This window comes from Coenobita brevimanus, chromosome 19 (assembly GCF_032717465.1).
Source record: "Coenobita brevimanus isolate Jiangsu-jjx chromosome 19, ASM3271746v2, whole genome shotgun sequence".
Classification (NCBI taxonomy): Eukaryota; Metazoa; Arthropoda; class Malacostraca; order Decapoda; family Coenobitidae; genus Coenobita; species Coenobita brevimanus.
The window spans coordinates 17,537,828-17,553,845 of NC_136972.1; positions in this window are offsets into that span (position 1 = coordinate 17,537,828).

Genomic DNA, 16,018 nt, shown 5'->3' on the forward strand with positions numbered 1-16,018 from the left:
CCGGATCGTCACAGGAACCCATGCTGCCATCCGCGACGTGGATGGCGTTGCACCTTCACCTTGACGAACTGCAGCACATTGTCCTTCGTACCTGTTCGTCTCGGTACAAATCTGCTCCATGACTTCGTTATCCAGGAAGGCCAACAGGTAGTCCAAGCATTCACCACCCTCGGGGACAGGTAAGTCAGCCTGGATCCCACACCCAGTGGAATCAAAGGGCAGATCCTCTGGCACAAAATCAGAGCCCTCAGATCACACGAAGGCATCCAGAGTGCCCTGCCTAGGCTGGGAGTGGGTGGGTGCGGTGGGGGGTGAGGCAGGCCGTGTGGCAGTGGGTGAGGCAGGCGGTGAGGCAGTGGGTGAGGCAGGCTGTGTGGCAGTGGGTGAGCTAGGTCGTGCCTGTGTGGTGGTGGTGGTGGTGGGGAGAGTTGGAGAAGGTTCAAGGTCACTTGCAGTAGCCTGGGTGGTGAGTTGCCTAGTGCGGTAAACCTTACCACTAATTTTACCACTAGGAGACACTTTCCTACTCATGCCATCACGAACACGGGGCCTACGAAATCCTCTACGAAAACCAGACTGCCTACTTCCCTTCCGAGATGGTGAAGGAGACTCCGAAGACTCAGGAGAAAGCACAGCAGACGAAGATGATGAGAGAATGGGGCTGGGGGTGCGAGGCGGTATGGCGGCGGCGTGACCTGGGTTTGGGGACAATGGCCAGCCTGAGGAGAACAATGGCTGGGAACCGGGGTCACCACTTCACTTCCTCTTGGCCCCCTTACCATACGCCACTCTCTTCTGCACTGGAGCCTTGCCTGATGAGGTGCTAGGCACAGGAATTGTCTCTTCCTGCACCTCAGACTCAGCACTCGATAAAGTGTCTGATTCAGCAAGGCTCGATAACACCGCAACATCACTACCGTAGTCCATAGAGGCTTTCAGTAATTCTAGGCCTACAGCAGACTCACTCAGGCTCTTTGCACTCCCTAGTAAGGGTTTGGACGGGGTAGAGGTCACAAAGCCCTTTTTCTGAGGGCTGGAAGGCACTGACTCGGAAGAGCTAGAATTTGACATGGTGTCACCTTCAAGAATGCGGTAAACTGACGCTAAACAGGGGCAAACTGCCCGAAAAAAAGCTAGTGTGACAACTGGGGAAACAAGCGTTTCCAATTAGCATAAAGTGCTTGCGAGAGGAAGGCGCAGATTGACATGTCTGAGCAGTCCGCGCGCTGCCATATGTCACAGCAAGGGTGGCCGGGCCGCGGTGCGTGGGTGGGTAAAAAAAAGATACTTGGCAACAACGGAGGTCAGTGGTACAAAGGTCAAGTATGCCAATAGTAGCTAAAGGGTGGTGGTACTGATAGACAATACTAGCTTGAACCTGCTTGCCCACGGTTATTCAAAATTAACTAGAATCGCAAACGCGACGATCCGCCGTTTTGTCCTTTTCACCGAGCGTCGCAAACGCGACGATCCGCATTTAAGGGGTTAACAACTAATTGTTATGTAGCGTGATGTATGTAATACATGGTGTAGGTGTGACAGTTGTGGTGTAACTGTACCTACGTGTAAAATGATAAAATACAAGTCAATAGTAAATGATGACGATGAGGCAGAAGAGAAGTGGCGGCAGCATGCATCAGGGACGATCAACTGTTTTGCACAGCATTGCTGCACCCGCCAGCTGCACGTGCGAAAGCAATCAAGGTGAAGCATTAAAAGTGTCATTTCTCTCTCTCTCTGCCTAGCAATCAGTACTTATGTTACAAAAAGTACAGTATTGACATTATTAACCGGGAAACATAGTCAAGGCGTCTCTGCAGGACATCAAATGCTGACCCAGTTTACTGGTTAAACCCTAAACTTATTTACCGAAAAGACTGGGCATTTCTGCAGGACATCAAACACTGCAATTTGCTAAATTAACCAGGAAACGTGGTCAAGAGCGAAAAGACTGGGCATTTCTGCAGGACATCAAATGCTGCAATTTGCTAGGGACCCAGTTTACTGGTTAAACCCTATACTTATGATTAACGACAGGAAGCTGAGAATCGCTACGCAATCTCGGGCAGGTCACGTTTTAACACCCACCGTGGGTGTGAACACTCATGTGGATAATGTGCATTCTCCGAGAATCCTCTGAGAGGCGTTCCACAAGGTAATTCATACACAGCCTCGGACTGTCTCTGGGGGTTCTCGAACTTCCCCCTTAGTTTACGGTACATATATATGTACAGGCCCTGGACATACTGTGTCCTGTGGGGCCAACGGGCAAGACGTCAGGTCTGCACCCACTTCACCACTGCCCTGTCTCTCAACCGACTCAGATATTACGGGTGTGGTTTCAAACGGCACAGGAAGGACATGTCCTGATTAGTGGTACGTGGACACACATTGCAGGAACGCACAAAACTATCTATCTCTCGTCCCATCCCTGGCCAGAAAAAGTCAGCTCGGATACGGCCCTGGATTTTCCTTTTGCCCATGTGACCTCCTGAGGCTGAACAATGACCCCATTCTAACACTGCTTGGCGGTACATAGCAGGAACGACGAACTGCAGTCAAACCTCGTCCTGGGGTGTTCGTGACTCACGGTACAGCCGTCCTTGTTTACGAAGGAACTTGGCTTGACTCCCCGTGAATACTTTCTCACTCTACCCTTTTGTTTCTTTCGTATGGCAGCAAGTGTCGGGTCAGAATGTTGTTCTTGAACAACAACTTGGCTACGCATCAGATCTTGCAGCGATTCAATGGTCACCGGGGTGACACAGTTTGGAGCCTCAGCCATGGCTCGTGTTACTGTAGCCAAAGTCTGGGTAGCGTCATCTTCGGTGCAATTATGCTTGGCACCTGGAATATTGCCTATGATAAGGTCAAATAAAGGTTCTGGCATGACAACTGCAACTGTCGTACCAGTGTAAAATGGAGATGCCACCTGGATACGTGCCTCAGGGAAAAATCTCACTGATCCATCAATAAGGTTAGCTTGGATCTGTCGACCTGTATACTCCTCAGGCCGAACTAGACTCTGCCTGACAGAGCAACCTGAGGAACCATTGTCTCTCAGGACCTTCACAGGAATGTCTCCCACAAACCCTGGCTGAACAAGGAAGGCACTGTCACCTGTGGGAGGACCTGTGGAGGAAGCAGCTAGCCACTGATTAGGCTGCTGAATAAATGAGGCGGCAAACATGGTGCCCTGAGAATTTGATACCTGAGGGGTCGTACTCACTGCCTGGGGAGATGGAGCATTGGCCATCTGTGGAGGGGGGTTCACTGTCGCCGTGAGACTAGTGAACTGTGGGGAAGTACCCATACTGCTAGGGACAATACCACCATGCTGCTGCTGAGGAATGAAGGCTGCGTTAGCCTCCTACCTCCGAGGGGCTGGTGCTGAAAAGGATAGTCCCGATGATCGGTTGTGTAGCTGATACTACTGCTGGTTAGGGTACTTGTTGTACCTCTTCCACTCAGGCTTCTGAGTGTTTTGCCCCTGGTCCTTCCTCTGCGGTTTTGGACCTTGGCCATTATTCTGAAAATGGCCTTGTTGCTGGGGTTCAGTCTGAAACGGTTTCTCAGATTTATCAGGTTTCCTGTTCCAGGTATGCTGAGTGCGAGTTTGATACCCGTATGCAGTGAAGAATGCATCAGCCTTCTTCACCATTTGGCTGGCATCCTTTACCAGGCAGATCTTAAGCTGAGACATAAGTTCAGTAGGCCACGACTTTTCTAGCTGCGTGCGCAGCATAAGGTCGATTATCCCCTCACACGTGGAAGGAGTTTCATCTTTCTCCATCCACTCACCTAAGTAAGCAGTAAGCCGGTCAAGAAACTGAACGGCAGTCTCTTTTTCCTATAAACACGCCCTCATGAACTGACTCTTGGCATCGTCAACTGTGAGACCATACTCTTTGACGAGTGCAGCCTTCATCATCTCATACGTGAGATTGTCTCCACGAATTCTGTGGAGAATATCGAGGGCAGGGCCCTCAAACAGGCTAAGAAACTAAAGCTGTTTAGCTGCATCATCCAGTTGGTAAAGTTGAGCCATGTCTCCAAAACGAGCTATGTATGGCTCGATTCGCTTGCCTTCCTTGTATGGAGGAAGCTTGATGTGTGGGGTCGCCATAATATGTGCAGGGATAGTGCTTGTGGAGCTTGGGCCAGCTGCACCAGATGTGTCTGAAGCCAAGGAATCTCGCTTGAGCTTCAACATCTCAATTTCACGTTTTTCGCGTGCTTCTCTCTCGGCACGTTCGTGTTCTCGTTCTCTCTCACGTTGTTCTAACTCGTGTTGACGTTCTCTCTCGCGTTCCTCGCGCTGTTCTCGCTCGTGTTCGCGTTCTCTCTCTCGTTGTTCTAACTCGAGTTCGCGTTGTTTTTGCTCGTGTTCACGTTGTTCTCGCTCGTATTCACGTTGTTCTCGCTCGTGTTCACGTTGGATTCTACGCTCTTCACGAGCATCATTCTCGCGTTGCTGCTTGTAATTAAACCGAGAGAGGACATAATCCTTTACTTCTGTGGGGTCTGTAAGCCCCATATCTTTGGCCTCCTGTACATAGACGTTGGTAGTCATGATGCTAACTCAATCTAAATGAACTAGAGACTCAGTACCGACTGCAATTTTGCAGAGAAAGATGCCAATAATCGAGAATAAAGAATATAGGCACAGATTAGTGGTGACCAGTTTTAAAAAAAAGAAAATTGAACAAACAACTGACTGTGAAAACTATTACGTAAATTAATAGAACTGAATCACTAATCACCAGTAAGATAGTGCCTATAGACTTTAATGATAAATACCTAAGTATGAGTGAGTGAGTATTGTCTCTTGAATAACTTTAGAGCTAGGAGTTAATATCCTGGAATGAGGTCGCCAGATATCACGGGGTTTTTGAGATTATTCAATATTATTCTTTAATATTGCATACTCTCAAAAACCCCGTGACAGGCATTACATAAGCAATCAACCCCAACCACCCCTTGGATATAAACCTTCACCGGCTCAATCCGACTGGAGTGCAATAATTACCCACTAAACCATCAGGCTCCAAAATTTGGTTATATGGTTACCACCAAGCGTAGTAAATGGTTTCCTGGTGTACAGGAAACCATTTGGCTTGTCACTCAGTGTAGAGTCACCCACAGGCTGAAGGAAGAAGAAAGAATGAAGGAAAGAAAGACAGAAGAGGGAGTGTAAAGTCACCCATAGGCAGAAGGACACGGAAAGAATGAAGGAAAGAACGACAGAAGAGAATGGATGGAAAGAAGGATGTAGAGGAAAAGGCAGACACCCGAGAGCAGCTCTACAAATTAGCTCTACTGTAATCTTGGCCATTAGGTGTGCCGCTTATAGTGCGCACATCTACATTCGTCGTACAAGGTACACCTGTCGGAGCTGCTTAGAGAGTTCTCTATGCAGCCCCCTCGATCTGACGGGCTAAATTCATATATATATATATATATATATATATATATATATATATATATATATATATATATATATATATATATATCTCAGAAACTTCACCGTGAAGATATGTATGCAAAATAACCACAGGAGAAATGAAAGGAGCGACAATGAGTACTTTTGTATATTACATCCTCAGACAGGGTGAGACAGAAACTTAAAGGGTAGAGGTCTTTTTTATGCACACCCGCAGCAGGGAGTGGCACACAGAACAAAGGATGACCTGAATTTTTACCTGTGGCTTAACTTATGACACCTGCAGGAGGGAGAGGCACACAAAAAGGATGACCTGAATCTAAAAATGGGCTATGCACAGGTACCGTTCTTTTTTCTTCCTTAGGAATGCACCTGACAAACGGGGTGGGGGATAAATACTGCAGCTTAACTTAAGACCTGGAGGATTAATGCTAGGTGTGTCCAACACAGGTGTGACTACTCTACCAGGAGACAACAGAGAACAATCAATTGTTAGTCTGGGGGATACTGCTTTCAAATTAATTCAGTTAACAATTTATCACACTTAAAATGACCATAGCTCATGTTTACATTCTTTTATATGTGCCAGAAATTAGGCAATATTCTATTACATTTTTTTCATCTAAGCTTTTCGATCTTGCTAGAATCTTAGAGGCTGTCCTGTCAATATGGTGATCACTGGATGCTTTTTGCTGAAATAAACCACTACTCTGTTGGGCTGTCCTTACACTGTATTTATGTTGTGAGATTCTAGTTTCCAAATCTTTTCCAGATTGTCCTATGTAAAATTTGTTACAGCATTTACAAGGGATTTTGTGAACAATGCCTGAATTACTGAATGGGTTGTTCTTGATGAGGATTTTTTTGATGGTGTTCTCATATTTGAATACTACTTGTACATTAAGTTTCTTCAGTATGTGAACAACATCAAGAAAATTTTCATGGTGGGGGAGGACAAGGGTTCTTTCAATATTCTGGCAATCTGGCTTATTAGTTTTCCCTTCAAGGAATCGTTTCTTGGCTGTATTGTGGCACTGAGTTAGTATACTTTGTGGATATTTTAGCTTCTTTCCAGTGCTCTGAATCATTTTTAGTTCATCATCTAAAAATTCTGGGTCTGAAATTCTATATGCTCTTAAGTACATGGATATGAACACAGATCTTTTTACATTAATATGATGGTTTGAATAGTAATGAACATATGACATAATATTTGTAGGTTTTCTGTATACTTTAGTCATCGAAACATTTTGGTCCCTGATATCTTTTACATCCAATAATGGCCATTCATTATCCATTTCCTTCTCATTAGTAAACTTAATCGATGGTACTTTAATTTCAGGAGAAATTCATCAATGGGAAGACTGAATGCCTTGGACAAACTGGCGCTGTGGTAGTCATGAACAAATGTGACTACAAAGAAAAAGTGAGTGAACTGTTGCGTGACACCAACACCTACAGTGAACTAAAAAGTGATCTAACTGAAAAACAACGTAGAAAATTCTATAAAGAAATCAAGACTTTGCTAAGAGGAAGGGATGACTTGATCAAACAGTTCTCCGTGCAAATTCCACCTGCACCATATATGTATGGCTTGATTAAAACTCACAAACCAAACAACCCCATCAGGCCAATTGTAAGCTCTGTAGGCTCTATGACATACAAGCTCTCCAAGTGGTTTGTAACACTGTTGTCCCCTGTTGTAGGCACTATCTCTGATTCATTTGTACAAAACAATGAGGATTTGGTAAGAAATTTAAAATCTCTAAATGTCATGTACCCCTACAAATTAGTCAGCATTGATGTTATATCATTATTCACAAATGTCCCTGTTTATGATGTTTTAACCTTCGTGTCATGCATTCTGGGTAGTAACACTGATGGTATTCCCTCTGAAAACATTATCAAGCTAATTAAATTGTCCATTGTGAACTCATCTTTTACCTTTGGAGGCAAATTTTACACAAAAAAATTTGGTATGGCCATGGGTAATCCCTTTTCTCCCCAGTTCTGGCAAATATTTACATGGAATACTTTGAGAAACATCTACTGACCTCCGTAAAGGAGCAAAACATAGTTTGACTCCGATACGTTGATGATATCCTGTGCTTCTTGCCTAATAGACTTCCCACTGATGAATTTCACCTGAAATTAAATTCGTTAGTTCCATCGATTAAGTTTACTAATGAGATGGAAATGGATAATGAATTGCCATTATCGGATGTAAAAGTTATCAGGGACCAAAATGTTTTGAAGACTAAGGTATACAGAAAACCTACGAATACTATGTCATATGTGCATTATTATTCAAACCATCACATTAATGTAAAAAGATCTGTGTTCATATCCAAGTACTCTTAGCATATAGAATTTCAGACCAAGAATTATTAGATGATGAACTAAAAATGATTCAGAGCACTGGAAAGAAGCTAAAATATCCACAATTATACTAACTCAGTGCTACAATGCAGCCAAGAAACGATTCCTTGAAGGGAAAACTAATAAGCCAGTTCGCCAGAATATTCAAAGAACCCTTGTCCTCCCCTTCCACGAAAATTTTCTTGATGTTGTTCACATACTGAAGAAACATAATGTACAAGTAGTATTCAAATATGAGAACACCATAAAAAAAAACCTCATCAAGAACAGCCCATTCAGTAATTCAGGCGTTGTTTACAAAATCCTGTGTAAAAGCTGTAACAAATTTTACATAGGACAATCTGGAAAAGATTTGGAAACTAGAATCTCACAACATAAATACAGTGTAAGGACAGCCCGACAGAGTAGTGGTTTATTTCAGCACAAAGCATCCAGTGACCACCATACTGACTGGACAGGCTCCAAGATTCTAGCAAGATCGAAAAGCTTAGATGAATGAAATGTAATAGAATCTTGCCTAATTTCTGGCACATATGAAAAGAATGTAAACATAAGCTATGGTTATTTTAAGTGTGATAAATTGTTAACTGAATTAATTTGAAAGCAGTATCCCCCAGACTAACACTTGATTGTTCTCTGTTGTATCCTGGTAGTGTAGTCACACCTGGGTGGGACACACTTAGCCTTAATCCTCTAGGTCAGCGTTTCTTAACCTGGGGTGCTAGCACCCCCAGGGGGTGCTGAAATCAATTTTAGGGGGTGCTTGAAAATGCTGCATTATATTTTTTCTTACTGGGTTTACTTAGTATTGGCATCCTTTATTTTTTTTTTTAAGACTGTATAAAATAAACTGTCAGGCAGTACTTCACTTTACTTTAACCCTGCAGTAGTGTAGCAACTGCAGTCCCAGTAACCAGATGTAGAGGGGTGCTGGACTGAGACCTTATTACAAGAGGGGTGCTGAGGTCGGAAAAGGTTAAGAAACGCTGCTCTAGGTCTTAAGTCAAGCCGCAGTATTTATCCCTTCCTCCTCCTCCTCCTCCCTCCTCCCTCTCCCCTTCCCCTTTCCCCTCCTCCCCTCCCCCTTCCCTCTCCCTCCCCCTTCCTCCCTTCCTCCCCCTCCCCTTTTGTCAGGTGCATCCCTAAGGAAGGAAAAAGAAAGGTACCTATTGTTCTGTGCATCGCCCATTTTTAGATTCAGGTCATCCTTTGTTGTGTGCCACACCCTGCCGCCTGTGACCATAAGTTATGTCGCAGGTAAAAATTTAGGTCATCGTTTGTTCTGTGAGCCACTCCCTATTGCGGGTGTGCATAAAAGACCTCTACCCTGTACGTTTCTGCCTCACTCTGTCTAAGGATGTAATATATGAAAGTACTCACTGTCACTCCTTTCATTTCTCCTGTGGTTAATATATATATATATATATATATATATATATATATATATACCATCATCATCATCAGCCGTTTGAGTATCCACTGCAGGACCGGCCTATCCCGACAGAAGTCGGGACGATACAGCCAATGTATCTCTACCAAGTGGCTTAGGCTGTCTGGTAGAGATTGTATGTAGGGTGAGAAGTGCTTGTAAGTGTAACTGTACTGTTGGAGTGGCTTTGGATGTGTGTGTAGTCTGTGAACCAAGTGTAATCGGCCAGCGCAAGCCGAATCGGTGCAAGCATACTTTACAGTAAGCGACACTTGTTCAACCACAGCACCCCTTGTGTCTGCCAGTGCAGTACGTGGCCGTGTGAACACTCTCAAATTTTATTACCCTGGCGGGGTGCGAACCCTGGCCCATCTGTGTACGAAACGCACACTCTACCTTTGTACAGAGGCTCCATTATATATATATATATATATATATATATATATATATATATATATATATATATATATATATATTATATATATATATATATATATATATTTGTGGTAGGTGGGGGCGCTCACCATCCACTCACTCGATGTAGTGCTGCTCTCGGGAGTCTGCCCTTTCCTCTCTTCCTTCTTTCCTTCCCTCCTCGTCTGGCTTTATTTCCTTCATCCATTCCTCTTCCTTCTGCCTACTGGTGACTTTACACTCCCTCTTCTGTCTTTCTTTCCTTCATTCTTTCCTCTTCCTTCTGCCTGTGGGTGACTCTACACTGAGTGACAAGCCAAATGGCTTCCTGTACACCAGGAAACCATTTACTATGTTGGGTGGTAACCATATAACCATATTTTGGCGCCTGGTGGTTTAGTAGGTAATTATTGCACTCCAATCGGATTGAGCCGGTGAAGGTTTATATCCAAGGGATGGTTGGGGTTGATTGCTCATGTATTGCCACTCAGGGATGAGTGAGGCTGGTCACTCTCATCTTAAATGTCGGGACCAACTGCCTAGCCCCGGGCTCCTATGCTCCTCATGGGGCAATGTAGGATTGGATGATAGATGGATGGATGGATATATATATATATATATATATATATATATATATATATATGGAGCCTCTGTGGTACTGTGGTAAAGTGTGGGTTTCGTACATGGGTGAACCATGGTTTGTGCCCCGCCAGGATAATAAACTTTGGGTGTGTTTACCCGGCCACATACTGCATTGGCGGACACAAGGGGTACTGTGGTTGAACCAGTGTCGCTTACTTTAAGTATGCTTGCACCCAGTCGGCCTGTGCGGGCCGATTACACTTGGTTCCCAGACTACACACACATCCAAAGCCACTCCAACACTACAATTACACATACAAGCACTTCTCACCCTACAGTACATACAATCTCTACCAGACAGCCTAAGCCACGTGGTAGAGATACATTGGCTGTATCGTCCAGCATTCGGTCGGGATAGGTCGGTCCTGCAGTGGATACTCAAACGACTGATGATATATATATATATATATATATATATATATATATAGATAGATAGATAGATAGATAGATAGATAGATAGATATAGATAGATATAGATATAGATATAGATAGATAGATAGATAGCTATAGATATAGATATAGATATATATAGATATATATATACTGAAAAATGTGATCTCACATACCTTGAGAACTGGACTCCCATGATTCTTGTTATATGCTGATGACTTGGTCGTGGAAATTGAGAGGGTGGTGAAGGAAGATTTAAGAATGGACTGGTTGACGGTCCTACTCTTTAAGTAAATAATTTATTTGGGTGATAAATGTGCAGAATTATCCTATGTAATAGTTAATTTGACAAACCAAGGTAAGTATTTTTTTTATGCTAGGAAGAAGGAACCAGAGGCCTCATGCGGGCTCATGGCCTTTGGTTCCTTCTTCCTCGCATAAAAAAAAAGAAGCCCGCAATAACCGTTCCTTCAAAGAGAAAAACAAAATACAAGAGAGAGCCAAATTCAAGATCCGATCTTTTCGAGATGCCTGGACACACTGCGATTGAAATAATGGAGATCATAAGAAGCAGGAAATACAGACAGAGGGAGACAGTTCCAGAGTTGACCTGTTGCATAAATGAAAGACTGGGAGTAATGATTAACCCTTGCATTAGAGAGTCGGACAGAAATGGGATGAGAGTTGGCTGCTAGACGGGTGCTACACGCCTGACGTAGAGGTCGAGGGATGCAAGCAGACAGTTCGGAGGAGCAGTGACCATTGAAGTAGCTATAGAAAGGAGATCAAGATGCAACAGAGCGGCGAAGAGACAGAGGTTGAAGGGAGCCAGTATCAGGTGGTGAGTTAATGAGACGAAAAGCCTTTGACTCCACGCTATTGAGAAGAGCTGTATGTTGGGAGCCTCCCCACACATGAGAGTTGTACTCTACACAGGGCCGGATAAAACCCGTGTATAGAGTCAACAATTGTGCAAGAGTAAAGAGGGAACGGAGTCAGCTTAGCACACCCAATCTCTTGGAAGCAGATTTTACAAGAGATGTGATATGATTTTTCCAAGATAAGTCCCGAGTGAATGAAACCCCAAGCATGTTGAAGGATGACGCAGGCATACGCTGAATATTATTAAACATTTGTGGGTATACCTGTGGAAGATTTTGTCGGGTTTATAGGTGTAAGAACTGAGTCTTTGATGCATTAAAAACAACACGATTATTTTTAACCCAGTCAAAGATACGAGCCACGTCAGATATTAGGTGTGCCATAGCCTCATCCCTTGCATTTTGAAGTAACTGCTGAGATGGACGTTGCAGGAACCGAATGGAAAAGTGAAGGGTGGAATCATCAGCGTATGAGTGGATAGGGTTAGATGTAAAGCTTAGAAGGTCATTGATGAATAAAAGGATGAGAGTTGGCGATAGGACAGAGCCCTGAAGAACGCCACTATTGATAGATCTAGGAGAAGAACGATGGCCATCTACAACAGCAGCTATAGAATGACCAGAAAGGAAGCTATAGATGAAGAAACTGATAGAAGGATAGAAACTGTAAGAGGGCAATTTGGAAATTAAAGATTTATGCCAGACTCGGTCGAAAGTCTTTCAGATGTCAAGTGCAATGGCATAGCTTTCGTCAAAGTCCCGAAAGGAGGATGAGCGGGAGTCTGAAAAGTAGGTGAGAAGATATCCAGTAGAGCGTCCCTGACGGAACCCATACTGACGCTCAGATAGAAGGTTGTGATAGGAAAGATGCTTTAAAATTTTTCTATTAAGAATTGACTCGAAAACTTTTGAAATACAGGATGTTAAAACAAATGGACGATAGTTACAGGGTTGGGAATGGTCTCCCTTCTTTGGGACTGGCTGAACGTGAACAAACTTCCAGAAAGAAGGAAAGGTACAAGTTGATAGACAAAAGCAAAACAGTTTACCTAGGCAGGGTGTAAGCACAGAAGCACAGTTCTTGAAGACAACAGGAGGGACTCCATCAGGTCCATATACCTTGTCAGTATTGAGGCCTGTGATGGCAGAAAATACATTAACTGAAGAAATTGTAATGTCAGCCATGAGGAAGTCAGAGGGGGGAAGTGATGGAGGAAAAGCACCGGAATCGTCTATGGTGGAATTGGAGGAGAAAGTCTGAGCGAAGGGATTTGCTTTATCAGTAGAAGAAATAGCTATTGGGCAATCAGAGTAGAAAAGAGGAGGGAAGGATGATGAGGTAAAGTTGTCAGAAAGGTTTTTGGCAACGTTCCAGAAGGATTGGGAAGAATTCGAGTTGGAGTTGAGTGCATTTAGTATGGATGTATTATTTTTAGGAGAGCGAAGAACAGACTTAGCACGATTCTGGGCAGAAACGTAAAAAATATGTGATTCAGATGTGGGTTGGCTCTGGTACCTTTTATAGGCCCTCTCCTTGTTGCAGACAGCATTAGAACAAGGGTGATTAAACCAAGGCTTTCTTGCATTAATCAAAGGATATGGGAAGGGAATGTACGCTTCCATGCCTGAGAGAATAACCTCCATAATGCGCAAGGCACACTCAGATGGCTCCTGGCAATGAAAGCAATAATCATTCCAGGGAAAATCAAAGAAGCACTGCCTGAGGGCCTCCCAAACCGCAGCTCCTAAGTGCCACAGACGACGTTTCTTTGGAGGGTCCACAGGCCACACCAGAGTGATAGGACAGGTTAAGACAATAAGGTTATTATCGGAGGAGCCCAACGGAGAGAAATGATTAACAGTATAAGCAGAAGAGATCAAATATGTTGGATATATAAGCCTTCAAAGTTGCACAAAAAGAGGCTGATGGCAGCTCGAGCCTCGAGTGGACGTGACATTATAAACTCGGCAAGCCCGGAGAAAAAACAAGACGGTGATTCCCAGCTAAGCTGTGTGATTGTGGTTCTGCTGATTAGCCAAGCTTTGAATCGTCATGGGGAAGTCAGCAAATAACCACCACTGGTGTTTTGTTCCACTATGCAAAAACACAAGTAGAGTCACACCAGAAAAAAGATTCATCACTGTTCCAAGGGATGAAAACCAGGTAGCTACGGCTGCGACCAGTGCACCTGGAGAAACCCATCACAACTGGCGACTCCCACTGTTGTGAAGCGGTGCGAGGGAATACAAAATCGACGGTAACTTACCCAATCAGCACTGTAAAATGGAAAATATAATTTTTATCACCACATAGGAACAGGCACACCTAATTATCTAAAATCCCGTCAAAAATTTGGTTTTATAATTATGATTATTAATGAAAAATCAGATTTTAGAGCTAAAACGTGATAAAGTTAGCGGATATTTACCTTCGAATCGTCAACACGCACTGACAGACTTCCATATTGCACAGTTATTGATCTAAAGCACAATTAAATGTATCTGCATTGTAAATCAATATTTACACCAAACAAGCCTGCCAGGGCAAGTTGTCAAGCTAGTGAAACACTTCCACTATCTTTAGCAAAATTTTCCTCTGAATCCTGAGTTTTTGTTGAATCAAATTAAACCCAAAATTTTGACCGGATCTCAGATAATCAGGTGTGTATGAGCCTATGCGGTGATAAAAATTATAACAGCCTAACATATACAGCTTAACCTAACCTAACAGTCACCTGTCAAGCAAAACCAACCCTAACCCTGGCTTAAGCCATTTGTAGTGATGTGGAATTCATATTCTCCGAATCAGACTGGGTGTTACTAAAAAGATGTGTTTCAGGGCTATATGCCTCTGGAGTCAGGACCTAGCATTACTTATACTGATTCAGTTCATAAATAACTTCATTACGACTTTATCAAATCTAATTTTTGTGCTATCTTTTTGTTCTACAGGTACCCCCTGGTTGCTGCAAGGTTCACCGTCACCACTAGCCTCTCTAAAGCCAAAAAAAACTCTTCACTAAAGCACAAACATAGTGTACTTCATCCTTAATAGAGCTATCACACAAAGTCTTACATACCTAGCATGATAATAACAGCCGAATATCACAGAAATCTTACCTGTACTGGGGTATGATTCCCAGACATTGTTGTGATTGACTGTCAGCTGTGGCCCTGGTATGGGTTGTGACGTCACAACAAGGGTGCATGTTTCGCGCTAGGTACGATAATCTCCAACTTTGACTATTTTTTCGTAAATATTAAATCGGATAGAACAAATAATGATATTCCGAAGCTTATGAGTGACCATTTTATTACTTTATATAACATGTACACGACCGTCAACCAATCCATTGGAGAGATTAGAATGGGTTACAAGGGTCTGAGAGTAAACACAGATGAAACGAAACCAGTGATATCTTGGGCCGGTGACGGTACTGTCAAACAGAAGAAGCGTAAGTTGACCGACTAATTTAACGATGCTGCTTGGGTAGCAAAGCTAGCTTATTTAGGCAACATCTTCTGGCACATGAATAAACTGAACTCAGACAAGCAAGGCCGAAATCAAACTATGGTGGACGTTAGCGAATAAATTGCCCCATTCAAGAACAAACTTGGAATTTGGAAAGAAAGAGTAGCCAGGGGAAAATGGCAGCCTTTCCAGAACTGAATGTAGTGCTGGAAGATTTGTCATAAGTAGCCCCTGCTGATGTTAAAGTGTTTTTTCAAGATAATATTTACCCTTCGTGGGCAAGGGGTTATCAAGTTACAGGGAAGGCCGATGGGGTCCCGGTGGACCCCAAACCTTAATGGTGTATTTCTGCCACATTGATAAAATTATATCTACTAAACTTTGTACATATGTTGCCCAGGACACGGCACGTGGAACCAACCCACCAAGTGTCTCTTTTTGTTTTGCTTTTGTTTTCCATTATTTTTTTAACAATTTTTTTTTCATGTTATCACAATTTTATTAAAGTTTGAGTGTGGAAGTACTCATTCTACACTTATTTGAATGTCTGATTGTCAGTATTTTTGGAACAGGTTCTCAAAATAATAACAAGTTCATGTGTAAAGTAAATTAGCATGATCATAAAATAAAACTATCCCTATAATGTTCAAATTTGGTACAACAATTTCTTGTTTTATCCTCTTGATGAGCATCTTCTGTATTATTACCACCACTTGCATTTCAGAATTATCATCAGCACTCACAGGAGACTCAATACTACTCACACTGTCCGACCATTCAAGCACTTCATAATCATCAGTGTCTGATATAGATAAATCACCATCTTAATAATTTTCTTATTCTTGATCACCTTCCACCACCATTGAAGCATAAAACTTTGCTACTGGTATTGACAGTGTCCTGATATTTATAATCTGAAATATCTTAAAAAATATATATATATATAAAATTAGTCACATGAAAGGCCA